This window comes from Aotus nancymaae, unplaced genomic scaffold (genome assembly GCF_030222135.1).
Source record: "Aotus nancymaae isolate 86718 unplaced genomic scaffold, 86718_ANA_hifiasm-v0.15.2.pri h1tg000004l, whole genome shotgun sequence".
In the NCBI taxonomy this organism is placed as follows: domain Eukaryota; kingdom Metazoa; phylum Chordata; class Mammalia; order Primates; family Aotidae; genus Aotus; species Aotus nancymaae.
Window position 1 is genome coordinate 43479804 of NW_026988415.1, and position 12198 is coordinate 43492001.

At 44.9% G+C, this 12198-nt stretch overlaps 1 protein-coding gene across 1 annotated transcript in view; it reads left to right on the forward strand.

The window, feature by feature from the left end:
• The first annotated feature begins 4052 nt into the window (after window positions 1-4052).
• The window catches only part of RAB9B (RAB9B, member RAS oncogene family), a 67511-nt gene continuing 59365 nt past the window's right edge, over window positions 4053-12198 (forward strand). The window contains exon 1 of the mRNA XM_064362061.1: window positions 4053-4189. The gene's annotated coding sequence lies outside the window, so the exon portion shown is untranslated. The remainder of the gene's footprint in view (window positions 4190-12198) is intronic.

The following is a 12198-nucleotide window of genomic DNA, read 5'->3' on the forward strand; positions in this document are numbered from 1 at the left end:
TGCTATCCCTCCCCTAGGCCCCCACCCCCCACAGTATCAAATATACCATGTGAGTTTCCATTTTATAATATTCTGTAGTAACTATGCCATTGTCATAGAGATAAAACAGTCTTTTTAAAAAGAATTTTAATCTACAAACATTGAATCTAGGAATATTGAAATTTGATGTATGCAATTCTCAGATAGTTCAAGGAAAAATATCCTGTGTATGCATAGACAGAGGGCACACTTGAATAATAAAACAAATGGGGAGACGTGAATAATAGGTGAATTTGGGTAAAGGGCACATGGGTGTTCTTTAAGCTTTATTTATGCTTGCAACATTTTTATGTGTTTGAAATTATTTCTAAATAAGAAGTAAAAGAAAGGGACATGGATGGACACAGTGACATAAATGGAAATCAACCATGTACTTGGGAGATAAATGCATCTTTTTCCTTTTATTATGCAGACCCTGTGTTCGTACTTACTTGACTCCACAAGTCGAGTACTGTCCCAACACATCCAGATCTGCAGATGTGGAAATTCATCTTCAGCTCTCCTGGAATAGCCATTTTCTGCCAACCTTGGTGGCAAATGCTCCCTGACATCATACCTCCAACAACTGTGTCTTTAATTTCTGTGGCATCCAGTGAGAAGTTCTCACTGCTAAATCTACAACCAGATAAGACAAATAAAGGACAAATTTGGTTCAGTAAGGAGATGCAAGTGGAGGGCATTATTAAAATATCTGTAGGGGAAAACTATAACATATGTCATCTTAGAAATCCTTAAAAATCCCAGGTGAAGTTTCTTCACCTCTCTGATCCTCACTATCCTTATATGCAAAATGATTGTCATGAAAGATAACATGAGAAAAAGTACAGAAAGTGCTTAGCACCTGGTATATAAGTTGCTCCATAAGTTATATTAGTGATTTTTTAAATGAGATAATTGGAATAAAGGCAAGATAGCAACTAAATTGTTGTAAATGCTGTAATTGGTCTAATGAGCTGGGTCATTTACAGAATGCATTTTAGACTGCTTGTTTGGAAGGCAGCAAAATAGAGTTTTCATGGGCTTTGGAGTTTGACATCCCTGGCCTGAAGTCCCAATGCCTCCACTTACAAGTTGTGAAGCCTTACACAAGTTACTTAACATTCCTGAAAATTAGTTTCCCTATCTGAAAATGGGATACACTGTCTGTCTCAACAGGGTTGCTGAGAAGCTTAAATGAGATAACAGAAAGTTTCTGGCACAAAGGAGGCAGGCAGCCAAAGGCAGCTATTATTGTTTCAACTGAAAGCTTTATCTCCAAACCTTCAAGCTTTTAAGGTTTATTTATTGAAATTAGAAAATGTGGTCTCACTAAAGCCATCAATTGGATCATACTCATACACATGAGGCCAGAGATTGGATGTCCTGTATCCAGCTGGAGCCATGCTGCAAATACTCCCCCCATCCCTACACAGAGTCCCTCGCTTTGTTCCAGTAGCCCAGCCCTGGCACCTTTACACAATCCATTTCCTGTCATTACTTTTGTCAGAGCTCTGAGATCTATTCTTTGTCTTATATGATTCCACCCCTACCAAGTCCAGCAGCAAATACCTAATTTGGTGATGAAGCCAATTTAAACACTGAACAGGAGTCTTCTGGGAGGTGAGAGTCAGATGTGACGGGACAGGGGAGCAGAAGCAAAAGTCTGAAGGAAACCTAAGAGCTACTGCCAGCATCACCCCTGAGTGTGCGAGGTGAGCAACCTGCCTTCTCCATACATCCACACTTTCCCCCCACCAGCACTACCCCACTGTTCCATTCACAGGCCCTGATCCTGAGATGGAAGGTGATTCATCTCCAAATTTGTAATGTTTACTCCAAGGAACTCTTGATCTTGGTGATGTAAGTAAGAGGGCGGAAAAGAGAAAGTGAAGTACCTTGGCAGGCTGAAGAAGAAGCTAACAGCAGCCGAAGGTATCAGACTGTTTACTTGTTTCTAAGTATCAGAAGTCAAGAACAAGCCCCACAAGAGCCTCCTAGACACACTGTACATAAAGGAAGTAATACCTGCTCTCTAAGCCAGAGAAAAATGGAGCAGTTTTCCAGCCACTGCCTTCATGGTCATTCACTTTGGACAGCCCTGCATGCCGTTTCCATGGAGTTGCTCCTTCTCTGGGGCCAGTGCTGCCAAATCCAGCACAGGAGAAGTCCCCTGAAGAGCTCACAGAAGGGCAACCTAGCAACCTGTCCTTGAGCCAGGAAATGAAAGAGCTGTATCAGTGACAGACAGCTGTGGTTTGGGGCTTAGGTCAAACGGGGTTTTATTCCTCACACTTCTTGTTCAAGCATGACTTGAAGAAGGAAGACGTTATGACAAACCCATTTGAAAATCTACAGAACTGTGGACTCAGAAAAATGCACGGAGGCCAGATTCTTTGCATACAATTCTAGGAAATACCTCGGGTAGGAACCTGTGCTCTGGAGTTACATGTCGTGACAGACGTGCCATGGACAAATACACCAACAGCAGGCCCATTTACTTACAACCTTCAACAACACAGGTGGTGTTTAGAACAGTGGTTCACGAATCTCCCGACACCTCAGAATCAACTACAGAACTAGTTAAAACTACAAATCACACTCTTCACCCCTAGTCCTAGTATATCAAAATCCCCCAGGGGGAAGGCCCGGGAATCTGCATTTATTACAAGCTCTCCAAAATGACTGAGGCAGCCCACCTTGTACTCATACTTTGATTAATAGCATGAGTTCTGGCTTCCGAGACTAGGTCCAAATTTTGGCTTCACCCTGTAACTTCAGACAAATCATTTTACCTCTCTGAGCCTTGCCTCCTTTGGGTTTGCAAAGGACTGTAGAAATCATGTTGCTTTTATAAAACAGGCAGCTTGTCGTTGTGTGTGTGTGTGTGTGTTTAAATGTATTAAAAAAACGAAAGAAAGAAAAGTGCCAAGAAGAGTTTCCATTTCTGTACAATGCCCACCATAAAGGCTGCCTCCATCTGCCCTCAGCCCTCTCCCCACTACCTCCTCACCTTCTCCCTCACCACTATCATCACATTGAGACTGCTATTGAGATGGTTTGAGACTACCTGTGCAAAAATGCTCTCCAGGCAGTGCTGCGGGGCAAAGAATTAGCATCTAGAGAACAACAGAGGGGTGCTAAGTTGGATGCTTAACTCAGGGCAAGATACAGGGCAAGACTCGTAACCTCTCTCTCTCTGGCTCCGTTTCTTCGTCTGTGAAATGGAAATAACAGTCCTTGCTCACTAATTCTATGCAATCCCAAGTTGGTCCTCCCATCCTGGCTTTAGTTTTTCCCCACTAACCCTTAATCTGACAGAATAGAGGAGTGTTGGCAAGGGGCAGTCTTGGAAGTCAGACATGTTGACTTGGGCGTGAGCTCTTAGCTCTGCACTTCCTAACTGTGCTGGCTGGGTGCTTCAGTCCTTTCCTGTTAAATGGGCACATTGCTACCTCCTTCACACAGCTGCTGAGAAGATGCCCTTGCAGGCGCATCTGCACACAGAAAGCACACAGGAAACGCTATTTCCCCACCTCCCCCTATACAAAGGTGAGGAACTCTCATTGTTCACTTGGTTTCTGACCCACCTCGTGTTTAAGGCATCCGGTCTCAAAGCCCGGATGAGCGCCAAGGTGGAAGGGGATGGGGAGAAGGGAAACGACGGGGTAGCAGCAAACTCACGGGTGAAAGGGGAATGGGCCCGGTCCGTGCGTCCGACTTGCACTTGACGCTGTGCCGGCTCCCGCGCCTGTCTGCAGCAGCCCCCGCCCGCCTGCTCCCAGCTCCCTACTCTAGCCAGCCGTAGCTTCGGGCCGGAGGCTGCGCGAGGAGGCCTTCCCCTCGCCCCACTGATTGGCCGCGCCGCCCGGCTCGTCACGCTCTCACGCTCTTTTGTTGCAATGGGCAGAGACTGAAAGCAACCGGGCTGCCCGGAGGGCCGAACTGGAGGGTGGGCGCAGCCGTGGCTGCCTTGGGAACCGCGCTGCCTCGACTCGGCTACCCCTCGCTGGGCGGTCCTGCGAAGCACTCGCTGGGTCGGGCAACCCCGGGTCGTTTAGCGGCCGAGGAGGCGCCAGCGATCCTGTTCCCCTGCGGAGAGCTACGGGGACCGCAAGGCGTTGAAACAGAGCTGTCGACGCGGGAGCACAGGCTGCCCACCAGTGAAGCGCAGGTAAAGAAAGAGCGCGCGATTGCCCTGCGCGGAGAGGGGTCGGGGAAGCGCCGCCCCTGTTTGGAGGAGCCGTAACTGCGAGGCGGAGGATGGAGCACTCCCATGGCCTGGTTGCGCTGAGGAAGGAGTTGTGGTTCACCTGGGTAGGATTTAGGATTTGCCTGGATTGAGGTGGGCGGCGGTGTTGTTGGGGGTCGGGGTGGGGCGTGGTGTTTGGGGACGTGGCAAGGGTCGGGAGGGGACGATCGGAAGCTGTCTTGAACCCCTTGTGCATCTCCTCATCTCTTCGTGGGAAGGAATATGGGGGGTGGGACGTTATCCAACTTCTAGTCTCTCTCCCTGCCAGACCATCAAAGCCAAATCCGAACTTGAATTCTGTGCGACTGATTGCAGAGCTGGTAGGCGGACGGTTTCTCCGAGGAAATGTAAGGGGGTCGGGGGGTGGGGTGGGCAGGAGGCACTTTGGCTTCTGTTCAGAAGATGGGAGACGGAATTTTCCGCCGGTGACAGTGGAGGCGGTGGAGGGGGAAGTATCAGGTTTTCGGATGAGGCTGCTTCCAATCCTTCCTTTTCTTCCTTTGTGGCCCAGTCTTGAGGCCCTGAGGACTGGGATCTGCGACGCCCAGTGAACAAAAGTCGGCCGTACCCCAGAGGCTAATTTTCTCGTGGCAGGCACCTGTTGAGAGGCTGCAAGTAAAAGTTTCCAAGCTCATGTAAGAATCTGAGAAATAACAGGGGAAACGTTGACAAGGGGGTGTGATTGAGACCTGAGGCCATGAGGTTAATGGGTTATTATAACCTCGTTGGAGGAGGTAATAAAGGGGAGGGGCAGGTGGTTTTTGGCGCCTTGACAACTTTTCATGCATTATTTCACCGAGAACTAAACATTGTCAACTCTAATATATCTATAGTTCAAGTTGCATCAAGGACAGTAATTATTTTCATTTAATAATTTTCTGTTTAATCCCTTTACTATATGGTCATTTCTGTCTCATATTCCTAGGTTTTCCTTTATAAGGATTAGTCAGATCAACATTGTATCTCTAACAATGTCTATTAGCTTTTTCACTCTTGTTATACCTAGAGAACTTCATGGAATAAACCAGATTTGTGTGTGTGTGTGTGCGCGTGTGTGTGTGTGTATAAAATTACTCAACATTCAAGTAGTCTTGAAAAAAAGATGGGTAGGAGTCACCTTGTATCCCTTCATCAGTCACCAGTGTTCTCTTAAAATAATGGAAGAAGCAAGAGATATTCCCACCTACAACTCAGGATTCCTGTGTCCTATGGGTTCAGATGTGTCCCTCCCCTCCAACACCACCAAATACATCTTATGAACTCCTGACTTCTTGCCCCTCTTCTACATGAAGATGGGTTCTTTACTGGGGTACTCAAGTGAAATTACATTCATTAGGGTGGGCTCTAACCCAAAATGCCTAGCGTGCATTGTGCCTATCAAAAGGGGAAATTCAAACACAGAGGTATGCGGGCAGGGAAAAAAATGTGAAGTGGCCTGTGAAGAAGTGGGCCATCTACAAGCCAAGGAAAGATCCCTGGAAGAGATCCTTCCCTCTTACTGCTCAGAAGGAACCAACCCAGCTGACAGTTTGATTTGGACTTCCAGTCTCCAGAACTGTGAACAATTAATTTCTGCTGTTTAAGCCACTGGGTCTATGGTATATTGTCGGGATAACACAGCAAACTAATAGGGATTCTGTTGCTAAGCCGTGGAGTGAGCTGATAGCCAACACCTGAAAGAGTGGGAGCGGCTTTGGAACTAGGTTATGGATAGAGGCTGGAAGCATTTTGACGTCCATGACACAAGAAGCGTAGAGTGCCTTTAGGAGACAGCTGGGGGAAATATGGATGCCAAATGCAATTCAAGTGAGGGTTAAGAAAATAATTATTTGATGTAAAGAAAGGATCTCTGAATTAGAGAATACATATGTCATGGTCATCAATATGTTGCTAGAACTATGACTGTTAACGGTGCTTGTGGTGAGTTTTCAGAAGGAAACTGGGAAGATGTTATTGGAAGCTTAAGGAAAGGTGATCCTAGTCTTACCATGGCCAAAAATTGGGCTGTATTGTGTTCTTGGGCTTTATTGTGTTTCTTGAGGAAAGTAGAAATTGTAAGTGTTGAATTTGCACATGCAGTTGACTTCTAGTGTTTGGGCTCAGAGCAAAATGCCCCAAAATGAAGGCCCAGTAGTAGTCTCAGATGTAAAGGGCTTTCTCTGATGTTCTGGGTCCTCCTGTCTCTCAGTCCCATTCTGCCCTAGGAGCTAACTGTACAGAGCAGAATCCCTCTTCCCCAAGGAGGGTCCTAGAAACCAGAAGCCCTTTTTTCTAAAGATAGTCACAAAACCTAAAAATAATTTTCTAATTTTTCCTCCACCTTTTTTGTGTAAAAGTGGCCATAAAGAAATGACCTACCCTACCTTGTTTGACTGCAAGTCACAAGACCCCCATCACAGAGAGGGTCCTGCCCCATACCCAGGAGGAAGAAATGTGTGTTCAGAGAGACCAATCACAGTCTAGACAGACAGGCCTGCCAGATTGGCATTAGATCATAGCCTTTTTGTCCCATCATATTTCTACAGGGCTACCCACACTTTGTTGAACTAAGCATGCAAACAATTTCCCTTGTATATTTCTGCTTTTGCTCCAAAGGCTGCCATACATATATGTTAAATAAATTTGTATGCCTTTTCTCCCGTTAATCTGCCTTTCATGAGTTGATTTCTCAGCAAACCTTCACACAGTTTGGTATAGCGAGCAGGGTCACCAAAGCCACTCCACTCTTCTGGAACCTCCAGTTAAGGGAATGCAGGAACCTGACAAGCTGGCAAAAGGGTAAGAATTTCTTACCAGTCAGACTCTCAGTTTCTCTCTCTGTACAACCCAGTCAGGCAAATGGTACAAAACAAATCTCTCTGTTTGTCTCCTTTACAAGGTATTACGCCTGAGAGAAAAAAGATTTTTGTGTGACTAATCTGGCTGTAGCAACTCTGTTACACCTTACACTACTTGGTGGTGTGAATATTCATATTTTCTGATCCCTTTCCTGCCAGAAGCAGTGTACTCCTTCGTCTTTGTATTTCTGTGTTGTTCATAGAGGGTTATAGGATAAAGTTCCCTCTCGTCTTGATCTATGTTCTTGAGGGCTTTATTTGTGAGCAAGAGGAAGCACTCCCTCTTGATCTCCACCATCCAGGACAAGTGATTATTGGGTCATGGCGGCAGGCGTCTGGTCTAACAAATCTCTTCGCTGGGAAGCAAAGAGATCTTATTTTGTTTAGAATGTGCCAAGCTCTCGGCAGAGTTTGTCATTAGAAGTCCCATCCTTAAGGGGCTTTTGTCATCTCAAACTTTATTGCTAGGGCAAGGATCACCAACCCATAATCTAGGGACTGGCACAGGTCCATCGCCTGTTAGGAATCGGGCCGTACAGCAGGAGGTGTGCATCAGTGAACAACAGAAGCTTCATCTATATTTACAGCCACTCCCCATTACTGGCATCACCGCCTGAGTTCTGCCTCCTGTTAGGTCAGCAGCATTACAGTGTCATAGGAGAGTGTTGGGGGCCGGTGAGAGCGGCACGTCTGCCGGGGTCTCTTGGCCTGCAAGAGGGTCCCAATACCTGGAAGAGAGAGTGCGCAGAAGAAAAGAAAAGACAGGACAGCTGGAGTCTGGAGGGCTGGCCCTAAAACCAGCAACTTTATTGTACACAGAATTAGTATATATATCTTTTTCTACCTCATTTTACAGGAACATTCTTTGCCCCACCTCATTTACATAAGCATTCTTAGTCCCATCTCAATTATCAGAACAGATGCCATTATCTTAATAAAGGGAAGAGAGAGCCATCCAGCTACAAGCTTAGGCAGCGGAAAACACACAATGGGTACAATCAAGTCACACAATGGGTACAATCAAGTCATGGAGGTGGGTCTCATTATCAGGGTGAGGAAACCTATAGTTAAAATGTTAATGATCTATGCAAGTCAGAGAGGCTATAGACCCATTAACTTTGCAAATAGCAGTCACAGGAACAAGCATGGGACCCATCAATAGAGGGTAAACAAAGTCATAAAACTAGCCCAGAGCAGGTACTTCAAGAAACAATGCCTAGTAAAACCACACAGCCTTCACCCAGCATTTTAGGTCAGTGGACCAGAAATAGGCTTCTGCAAACTCAAACTTCTATTAAATCTCTCTTTCACTGGTCTCGACTGCTTCCAGGGGGTGGGAAACGTGTCCGGGCTCAAGCTCCATTATGGCGGGGACACCGAGTGGTCTCAACGCTGGAGCGATCCCCACAGGAGAGAGAACTCTATGGTGAACTGCACATGCGAGGGATCTTCAGTTGCACACTCTTATGGAAATCTAATTCCTGATGATATGTCACCCTCTCCCGTTACTCAGATGGGATCGTCTAGTTGCAAGAAAACAAGCTCAGGGCTTCCACTGATTCTACATTATGGTTAGTTGTATAATTATTTCAATATATATTACAATGTGATAATAGTAGAAATAAAGTGCACAATTAATGTAATGTGCTTGAATCATCCCAATACCATCCCCATAATGCAGTCCATGGAAAAATTGTCTTCCAAGAAACTGACAGAAAGGTTGGGGACCACTGGTCTAGCTAGTGAGTGCTGGCAAACTGCAATCCTGGGAGTCATTTGTTATCTTAGCCTACGTAGGAGAACAGGAGTAGTCTTTGGGATTACTTCTTCTCTGAGAAGGCTATTGCATCCAGTTGCTATTGAAATTTAGTACACTATTGAGAATTCTTTTTTTTTTTTTTTTTTTTTTGAGACGGAGTTTCGCTCTTGTTACCCAGGCTGGAGTGCAATGGCGCGATCTCGGCTCACCGCAACCTCCGCCTCCTGGGTTCAGGCAATTCTCCTGCCTCAGCCTCCTGAGTAGCTGGGATTACAGGCACGTGCCACCATGCCCAGCTAATTTTTTGTATTTTTAGTAGAGACGGGGTTTCACCATGTTGACCAGCATGGTCTCGATCTGTTGACCTCGTGATCCACCCGCTGTGGCACTATTGAGAATTCTAATTGTCAATGGCCAAAAGATCGATCCTTTAAATTAGCCTCCTAAGTTTTGTTAAAAGGATTTTACAAATTTCTTATTCTAACCAATTGATAAAAAGGTTAAATGTGTAAAAAGACACATAATAGTGTGACAGCTAGCCTTAAAACTCTTCTTGGCAAAGGAACCAAAAATCTGACCTGAACAAAGTTAAACTCCTATGTCTGCTCAAACTGCCCCTGTGGGAATAACAACAAAGGCCACTCCACCTTTCGGCCTTTGAGTTCAAATTCTGTGCTTTCACCCTGATGCCATGGGTTACATTCCTGGTCAGGAAACCATCCCCTCTCGGTTTAATGTTTGTGTGACTTTTGAGGAGTGCTGATTTCTCATGGACCCTTTTCCCTTCCTTGAATAAGTTTTGATTTCCTTTCTTCTTCCATTTGCGGTGGAAGCTTATGAGGCCCTTTGGCCATTGTGTGTAGATAGCTGAGAATCTGAGACCCTAGAAAATTTGGTGGTACAAATATGTGGTTTTATCTTCAAGGAGTGGAAGAATGCCTGGAATGCATAGCTTGCCATAGTTGGGGGTAGGCAGGGTTGACCACAGCCTGCTCTCTCAGCACAACTGTGCCTGAAATATGAGCGATGTGGAGAGTTGGAGACTCAGACAAAAACAGGTGGAGGAAAGACCCTTCAAGGGGTCAAATGCACTTCCCTAGCCCCTGTTTTGTCCCACATCACAGTCCAGGTTCTTTCTGCAGAGGGAGCCCAGCTGAGCCTGGGGTCCAGGCTGCTTCTGGGAACCTGAAGCCCCCCAGGACACAACAGTGCCTTGGGGACTTTTGAAGGAAGCAAGTGGCCAAGGGTATGAAAATCATGTGAAACCCTCGAGCTTAACCACTTGACGACTGTGCACAGTCAAGAATTTCACCATGAGGAGGCATAGGAAGGGACCTAATTAATGTCCAGAGAAGCCACCCCACAGGAAGGATTTTTTTTCCAGAAGACTAGTATGATTTAATATTAGAAAATCTATAAACATGATTTACATATATAAACCAAGAAATTTTTTTAAAAATGTAAATCTCAAAGATTGCTAAAATGGCATGTGTGAATATTTGGTATCCCTTATGTTACCTAAAATGCCTAGAAAAGAAAAGATGCTACTACCTCAAACAAAAGCCCAACACCATGTTTGAAGATGAAATGCCACTGTCATTCCTATAAGGGTCAGGAAGGTGACAAAAAAGCTTTCTATCAGTGGTATGATTTCAAAGTCTTGATGAATATTAGGCATTGGACTTTAAAAAGGCTTAATCACTGAAAAGGAGGCTAAGTGTTTTCAACTGATCTGATTGTCTTGCAAATGATTACATATCTAGAACAGTTTTCCTTAGGACAACTTTACACTTCTAAAAACTAGGAGGAACCCCAAAATCTTTTCTGTAATTTACATATGCCAATACTTACTTCAAAATTATTAGAACAGAAATTTTGATGAATTTATTTTAAAATCCACTTTAAAGTAATACTTAAAAACCCATCACATAATGTTAACATAAATTACAAATGCATATGAAAAATATTTTTTCTAAAGCAATAGAGTGGTGATTGACTTTGTTTTAGATAATTGAAAATCCTCTAAACCTCTTACCTAGGAAAAGTCAGCTGGATTAGCTTCTGGATGTGATCTGTTGACACATCACACACAATGAAAGTCGAAGAAACCTCACCGTACACTCCAGAGAGCATGAGAGCAAAAAAGGAAAAAATGAGTAACATGAAAAAATGCCCATAAATGAGAACCTAGAAAAATAACTAATAAAAATGACTATTTAGGAAACTGAATAAATGCTCCACAACTGTGGAAAATCCACCATATTCTCTTGGAGCAAACTGTGCTCTATATATATGAGAGCTGACAATGTTTGGTTCACAAAAAAGGATGCATGAAAAATGGGCAGGATACCATACACCACATGCTACCTGCCCCCACCCCCCAGCTCCAAATTGGAAGGATGCCACCCATCCCCACACCCTCCAGCGGGTCCCCCCATTCCCCTTGGCAGGCTACAGTCCTTCAGGCCAAGTGCCCTAGTTCTGAAAAGAGCCTTTGGATTTCTGTGGTGCTTAGATGCTCCTGAGGCACTTGCTCCTGGTGTAACAGAGGGTGCTCTGCACATGGTCCTGGCTCCTGTGAGTGCTTCCGTGCTGCCTCATAATACAGCAGATAAGATCAAACAGGAAGAGGACAAGTGTAATGATAACCCAAGAGATGTCCTGGCTTTGTAACAACCCTCTCTAGAGAGAACTAACATTCTCTAGTGATAGCTAAGTCACTAAAATCACTGCCCTTCATGATGTGCCCACATCAGCTGCATTGGGGATCAAACTTTAACATGATTTTGGGTGGGTAAAAAACAAATCATATCCAAACCATAGCATCCTGGGTCACGTCCTTACACTTTTGGCCAGTGACTGTGGCTCAGAGACTGTAATTCTGTCATTGGCTGAGCCAGTGGAGACAGGAGTGTGAACAAAAGTTCTCTGAAAAGGAATTTGGAGGAAAGAACCCTTGTGCCAGTGAACACTTGGCAATCCCAGGAGAGGCTACCTTGGGTGTGAAACCAATTGCATTGAAGGGAGTGGTAGGGTTTAATAGCGAAGATTCCCTCCAAACTTCCTAATAAAGCACATTTATGCAAACAAAGGATTGAAATTGCCAAGTTCTGATTGACTGGCACAGCTGAGCCCTGATGGGTCAATGCCACTGAGCCCTGACTGGTTGATAGAGCCTAGCTCTGATTGAATGGTTCTGGTGTGCTCTGGCAAAGCCTCAAAGTCAAAAAAGTGCTTGTCCAGTTATATTACATGGACTCAGGGAGAAAAGGGCATATTTAAGCCTCCATGTTCAAACACTATCTGTAATCTTTGGGGAAAGTATAAGAACAAGC